Source organism: Apium graveolens, chromosome 10, assembly GCF_009905375.1.
Source record: "Apium graveolens cultivar Ventura chromosome 10, ASM990537v1, whole genome shotgun sequence".
Lineage (NCBI taxonomy): Eukaryota > Viridiplantae > Streptophyta > Magnoliopsida > Apiales > Apiaceae > Apium > Apium graveolens.
The window spans coordinates 64059705-64067825 of NC_133656.1; the positions used below are offsets into that span (position 1 = coordinate 64059705).

General features: G+C 34.8%; 1 non-coding gene across 1 annotated transcript; it reads right to left on the bottom strand.

Annotated features, from left to right (window-relative positions):
• Window positions 1-7806: 7806 nt before the first annotated feature.
• On the bottom strand, window positions 7807-7913 carry LOC141694779 (small nucleolar RNA R71). The gene has a single exon (XR_012564062.1). It is a non-coding gene; the product is annotated as a small nucleolar RNA R71 (small nucleolar RNA).
• Between the last annotated feature and the right edge of the window lie 208 nt (window positions 7914-8121).

Here is an 8121-nt window from a genome sequence, read left to right on the forward strand (position 1 = left end):
AGATAAGCAAAAAGGCGAGAATGAACGTAGAAACTGTACCAGAAGAATTATCTATGGAATTTTAGAAGTTAGAGTTAGAAGTCAGACATATAATTCCAAGGAAACAAGTATGGGTAGTATGACCTTTCAGTCTGAATTGCTAAGAAAAAATAAAGAGATGTCAAGGGAAAATGATGGATCACGATGTTAACAATTAGTAAGAGGAAGATTATGCACCCAGAAGAACAATCACGATATTCCTAAATTTTCTTCTAGCACTTGGATTCTATAAGTAGAAGGATTAAGAAATGAGATCCCACAGTAAATTTATAATATAAAGTATTTAATTTACTGAAGAAATGCCAAGATATACGGAAATTTAAAGAAAAATAGTGATAACCTGGTATAAGAAGGAAATTTCAAGATGGATTAGGAAGTGTAGAAATGTCAAAGAATTAAGGCAAAGCATTAAAGGCCCAGTCGTTAAGGCAGACCAAGGAGTGGTTTACAAGAAGCGAATTGTAAAGTGTACCAGTAATGTTGATGGAGAAAAAGAAATGAAATTATGAGATTATGTACTGATTGTCGGGAGTTGGACAAAACAACAAATAAGAGTAAGTGACCCCTATAAAGAATTAATTACTTACGAAATCTAATTCATGAAGTGTGTTATGTTTCGAGAATTAACTTAAGATCCGACCTGAGAACATATCAGAGATTACGAGTAAAGTGAGTTCAGAGCATTGCAAGCTCTGGTGATATTATGTGAACTAATAAGTGTATTAGGTGACTATAAGGAATTAAAGAACATGTTGTATAAGGAGTACTAAGATAAGTGACTCGTATTTATTGATAACATCTTCAGCTATTCAGGGAACTATACGTTGAGTCTTCAATAATGAAATTTTGATTAAGACTAACAAAAGATTCTGAATTAATCAATTAACAACTACCTAAGCAAAACCGAATGATAACAAATGCATCATGCTGACAACAAGGATTGGATGTAATTAAGATCACCGAGGAGTTAAGAAACGAATTGGAAAGAGTGGAATCTGAAATTCAAATACTTAAAGGTGATAATACGTGAATATATAAGATTACTTTTCATCTTTAACTGATGAAAAAGAGTAAGAGCTGTTTAAATGTTTGGAAACTAAGTTAAAAACGAGCACGACCTATCATCCTTAAACGGAGAGTCAAAGTACGGAAGTGATTAAGGAAATGCAAGATATGTTGAGAGATTGAATTTTAAGGAAATACTGGAATGATGATTTATCATCAATGTCAGCTTTGAGATGCCATTTTATCAAACTTCATGTGAACACAAGTGTAGGTCCCCATTTTTATTGAGATAAAGTGGGAGAAAGAAAGTTGTTAAATTCTAAGTTAATTCAGCACCCCAAGAGCATATGGATATTGGTTGAAGCAGCTTGGAGTAGACAAAGAAAGAAGGCGAAATTGTATCGAGAGAGAATATGAGTATAGAACAGGACCCGTAGTGTTAGTACAAGTTTCATCTTGAAAGAGACTGGATAAGTCTAAGAAGAAAGGGACAAGTTAAGTCCTACAATTAGTGAACCATTCTCGAAGTATTGATAAATATAGATAAAGTTGTTCATGAGTTGATGTTACTGTCACAACAGTGTGTACATATAATGTGGTTGGACTGTCAAAGTTAAAGTGATAAGTATTTGATTTGAATTAAGTGTTTGATCAGGAGCCAATGGGGCTCTTGTCCAAGTTGTTTTGCGCATAGTGATCAATCCAAATTTTTGATCTTTAAAGGCGAGTCATGGGAAATGGGTATATATCTATAGTAAGTACGTTTGAAATCCTTGAGTAGAAGAGTCTACTTAGAAACTAAAGTCAGATATACTTGAAAAATATCCTCACTTGTGTAATTAGACCAGATTCTGAGGACATAATCTTTTTAAGGGGGGAAGGATATAACGACCCGTGTATTTTTGAATTATTTAAATATGTAATTGTGGAAGTGTTAAATAAATAAAGTATGTGTATAGTTTTTGTCAGCTCGATGTTGTTTTATTATTATTTATGTGTGATTTATGGAGTAAAAGGTGGTTCGTGTAGTTGATTATTAAGCATATTGAATTGTTTGCACTTTTAAAAGTAAATTCAGTGCAAATTAATTTGCATAAATATTTGGAATGTCTCTAAAATTGTTTTTGTGATTTTACAATTACAATATTTATTTTTGGGATTTTATAAAATTTAGAAATCAATATTTCATTAATTATTTAACCCTGTGTGATTTTCTGATTATATTTACTTGTAAAATCTATATGTTATTCCAAAATTCTTCAAAAATTATGAAACTCATATTTATTTAAATTTGGAATATTCTGAGAATTTTAAAAAAAAAAATTTTGGAAATTTTCGGGATTTGTTTCACCCGCACGTCGTTTCATTATTTGTTAAAAAGCGGGTACAAGTGCGTTTCAAAAATGTTTTAAAAATTATGAAAAAAATTATTTTCAATAACTTTGGATTATTTGTGATATTTTAAAACTATTTCAGTAATTTTCGGGTTATTTTTTTCACCCACGCAATTATTCGTTAAAACGTAATTTGTGGATCAGAGATAGGCTGTATGCGTTCCATTTTTATCCTTTCCGGACAGGTGTCTTCATTTCTTTTATACCCATGGATGCGTGGCAGGCTGATTGTTTCCAAATGATAAGGGTTATATTCTAAATAAAAAAAAAACAAAGAGAGCACTTTGTCTCCCTCTTTATGCTCTTCATCCCCTCGGTTCCTTTCTCGGTTCGCCGGTTCCGTCCCTGTCCCGGTACGGTGCTGCCGGGGAAAGAATCTCCCTGGTGGTTCTGTTGTATATGCTTTTATGTATATATATATATATGCGCCTGGATTTGATGATATTGTAATCCCTGTTGCCGTTTCTGTCATGTTTTTTTTTCGGCCGCCGTCAGACTCTTTTCCGGCGCGGTGGCTTGTGTGTTGTGATATGTGAGTCTCGTGTACCTGTGTCTCAGGTTTGGGTGCGAGCATCGGGCATGTAGCGCGTCTGCTGTGTCCTGTGTTGCTCTTGTTTGCTTGCTTCGATTCAGTTGAGGTGGCTGTGGTCTTGCGAGTTACTTCGAGTCTTTTTGTTTTGGGAATTATTCGAAGTGATTTCTGGATTTTTGGAAAATAAAATTTGATGAAATATTCTTGATTCCTGAATTTTATTTGTGTTGATTACAAAAGTTTAATCGGCGAAATTTATTTGGAAACCCGAATTTTATCGGGCGCCGATAAATTTTGCCGCCGTTCGCGATAACTTTATACGAGCGAACGGTGGACAGTGATGATCCAATTATGAGTCCTAATACGAATAAAAATATAAAATGTGAATATTAGTAATAATTGAATAATATCGGTGGTTGGGATTGTGATTGGGATTGTCGTTGAAGTTGATGTGTTTAAGATTTGACGTCGATTGATATTTCGACGGGTAGTCCGATAAACAAAGGAAACGCTGCCCGATTTCCGGGAAATCAACTATGGAAATGCGGGAGCGTATTCGGGATGTCGAATGAATATATATATATATATGCTTATACTTTATACGAACGTGATTGTATGTTATGGTAAATGTTCTGTCCAGAACTCAGTAACCCTAATTTCGTAAAATGATAAGTATGCTTATTTTCTGAAAACGAGCACCGAACCGATTTTTGAGAACGTGAACCCTAAGTGATGCATGTATTATTATATGAAGTGTGTTATAAGTTGGGTTTTGTTAACGTTCAGGTAGATTGTTAGCGAGGATATGTCAAGCATAATCGAATATCTAAGTTAGGATGTTTCGACCTTGTAGTTTCTAGTCGGAATGCCCGAGAATTGGCATTGGACAAAAGATAGTTGGTGGTCAGTCGAAAAGCTCAGTAAGATTCCAATCAAAGGACTTAAGTGTTGAGGTTGAATCCAGAGTGATCTAGTGAATAGACAATAAAGCCTGAGCGACAGAGTCGGCTCAGAGTTGATCAGTAATAGTTATAAGGCCCTGTAAGGCAAGTATTTCTGAACTTTTCTCCAAAATACATCGCAAATATTTTCGAACTGTTTTATAACATGTCGTTATTATGCAAAATAACTCCTGTTTTATATTGCAAGTGCTTTAGACCATTTACCCTTGAACCCTGATTTTTCTTGATCTTGAGCTGTAAGCCTTATTCTTTGTAAACCATCCTTTGTTGATCCTCAAGATACCAAATCACACCAATATGATACTACTCCCCAAATGTATAACTACCAAACACCAAACACTGGAAGAAAATTGTTTGAAAACACAGAAACTTTTATACTCCAGCCATTCTTTATAACATCAAAGAACTATACCTCGAAAAATCACTATTTGTCTTATACCTGATTCTTTCACAGATTAAAAGCTGTTTCTTTTACATACCATGATATACCCTTGTGATATTCATGAGTTTCCTTACATTTTATTCAAATGTTTAATCATTATTGATTATGATCTTGTGTTAGCGAATTATATTGTTTATCATATTGAACTGCTTTAGGATTGGATAGTTTTTATATATGTGGACCAGATTCGTGGTCAGACCATACAATGGTCAAGTTAGGCCAATGTGTGCCTTGGATCCAGTAATTAGAGCAGTGTTGTGTGCTTGCTCGGGTTAGTGCGTGACTGATCAGCAGCCTAACCTTGGTTTTTAAAACTTAAAATGAATATCCATTTCTAATGATTAGTTAAAAAGAAAATTGATTCATCTGAATCATTTCACTTGATCATTGTTTAACCTCAATTACCGTTATTATGACTTGCTGAGCTAGTTAGCTCACTCTTGCGAATTTTTTTTTATATATGTTACAGTTGAAAAGGATATGGAAGATAGTGAAGTTCCTCAGTCCAAAGTGCGGGCTAAGGTTCCAGTTGAGTTGAATCGAGCTAGCAGAAGCTTCATGCGGTATAGAGATAGTCAGATTGTAAGAATGATTTTATTATCAAGTGTAAGTTAAATTAGTTGGGATTTGGAGCGTTGTAATAAAGGTTAAGATTGTGGCTTATTTTCATACTTTAACCTGTTGCGATCCGTGGTTATGTGAAACAGGGTCATTGCAAATAATATTTCCTATACAGGTTTATATTGTGCATGTGTTGTGGACCCCAAACTTCTGACCCGGGTTTGGAGGGCGCCACAATAAAAGTGATTGAATTAACTATATGAGACAAACATGAAATTCTAACTTCATTAAATACTTCATTCAAAGTCATTGTTCTTAACATTAGCATGTGATGGTGATGACAACTAATCTGGTAATACGAAACTAGTAAATGCCAACTTTCGTTGTACGAATACCTTACTACTAGACATCCACAAAAGAGATAGAAGCTGAATAGACACCAATTATGTTGAGACCCTATATGGCTATAGAATTTGACAACCTAAAGGTTTAATGAACAAGTTATCTATTGTGATTACATAGGGCAAGTAAGATGGTTAAAATTATCTACTTATCATGCATAATAAATACATGAACCTATGTTAGCATGGCAAGTTCTAAATCTCTATATTCACTATCGCTTCAATAGAGATTAACAAAATATCTTATATGTTCGCGACACACATAAGACGAATACGCACAACCAATACTAGGATATTATACAATCACCACATACTTAGGTATCAAAACAATTAACTATAGAAATCCATAAGTTAATCCGTTAAAACCCCATGACAACGATTAGCTCATAACTGAACTCATCGTCACCATGGGTTCCAATGAAAGCATGGTATAAAAACTAGGTCTTTATAAACTGAATAATAATAACAAAGTTCGTTAACAAAAGTATTAGGTTCAAACAACAAAGAAAACAAGCATCCAAGATTACAACTTAAGCAAAGAATCATAATTAAAAATAAGATCTTCTTCTCCTTCGTTGTCTTGTGCTATTAGGTCTTCTTGCTGCTATCTCCTCCTTCTCCTCTATATGAAAAATGCCTTTATATATATATATATATATATAGGCTTCTAGACGATCTGGACACTTCAATTCTTTGAATTAGAATAGAATCAAGATTCTGGAAAAATGACTTGGCGTGGCCGCCCTTGCTTTCTGTCAAATGGGAGTGACCGCTCCAAGACCAGCGCGACCGCCCCGAGCTTCTGGAAAAACTGATTTTTCTTGTTTCCTTGACTTCTCGTTCTGGTTTCTTGCACGCAATCGACCGAGGTTCCATCCTAACACCATTTTAAGCATAAAACATGTAATATCCATTCCTTCTTTCAAATATGCCTTAAAATGCAAAATACTACAAAAACACATAAAAACACAAACAACTTGAGTACAAAATACCAATTCGAGCCTTTACGAAATGTTCTAAGTGGATGCAAATGCCACTTATCACACCCCCAAACTTGAATCAATGTTTGTCCTCAAACATAATAGACTCAAAAATAAGAAATAAAAATGAATGAATGTAACTAATATGAATGCAACGATCCCCTTAGAATAACTTAACCAACCAATGAGCAACATCTCAAAGAATGCAATTATTCGCACAAAGTTCAATCAAATCTCATAAATCAACTCACAAGCCATGTGTGTGTGCAATTGCTTAACAGATATACTTTCGAAACTAGATCAATAATCTTAACTCACCTCTCATTAAGACAATCACAAGGTTATACATAGAATAAATGATAAACACAAAATGACTGACAACACTTTAATTTTATCAGAGTTATACAAGGATTCATGCTTTATTGGTAACACATAAAAACACAAACATGCTTATTCGATCGTGCAATGAGCGAGGTCCAAAAAATACTTATATAATAATACTCATGTAGCGAGCGTTAGGTTAGCGAATCCTAGACTATAAAAGCCTTAGGTCACTAGGCATAAAGTCCCCTAGAACTTAATAACTCGAGTATTAAAGAGCCCACTCATGATCAATTATGCATAACACATATTTTTTTCCTTTTTTCTTTGTTTATTTCATGTTCTGAACGACTGTGTTTTGCTCCATCTCGCTCAACCCTAGACTACTCATATAAATATGAGCCGGCTACTAGCCATTTGACGCCTAGCCATAACTAGCATTGTTATCCAATATTTTTCTCTAATTATAAAAATCCATGTTATTTTATCACTAAGAGAATATCATAAATTCTAGATATAAACAAATGATTAAACCTCGAGAAATAAACAAGTCATAATCATGATCTAGCAATAAAAAAACCTATAAGACTTAGTGAAAATTTTCTTGTTTCTAGCATGCAAATCAATTCGTTAGGACTTAACATTCCTCTATACGATATCACTACACTCGAGACTGGTTTAGGTTAAGTTTAGATTGTAATAATGCAATAATGTATGGTTATCGCTCACTGCTTAGACAAATAAAAATCAGCGCGGTGTGTTGGTTTTTGGCAGAAAAGCGGCACGGGCGCGCCAGGAAGTAGGGCGGCCGTGCAAGGTTTCTGGATTTTTGTGCTGATTCTTTATTTGGCCATATCTTGAATTCTGCTCGTCAGAATTAGGTGATTCAACTGCCCACGAGAAGAGAACGAGATTATCTTCAACTTGAGAATGGCCTAGGCTTCCAAGTCTTAGCTCTTTTCAGCATATTTCCTTGAAAAGCTCCTTTATTCATTTAACTGATGCCTGAAATGCAATAACACAAAAACATATAAAAAATACCAATAAATTGAGTCCAAAACACCAACTTAAGCTTGTAATGAAGCGTTCCAAGTAGATATAAAATCCACTTATCAGAGGATCTTGCTCAGAAGTTTCTTACTAAATTCTTCTTTATGGCGAAGACAGCTGCAATCAGGAATGCTCTTACTCAATTTGCGCAGCAATCGACAGAATCTTTATGTGAAGCTTGAGAGCGCTACAAGGAGATGCTTAGGAAGTGTCCTCATCATGGAATGCCTGATTGGATGATCATTAATTGCTTTTATAATGGTTTGGGAGCGTAGTCCAGACCCATGCTCGATGCAGCATCAGGTGGAGCCTTATGGGCTAAGAGCTATAATGAAACTTATGAGCTAATTGAATTGATGGCCACTAATGAATATCAGAACCCAACTCAGAGACTACCTCAAGGCAAGGTAGCATAAATTCTGGAGGTGGATACA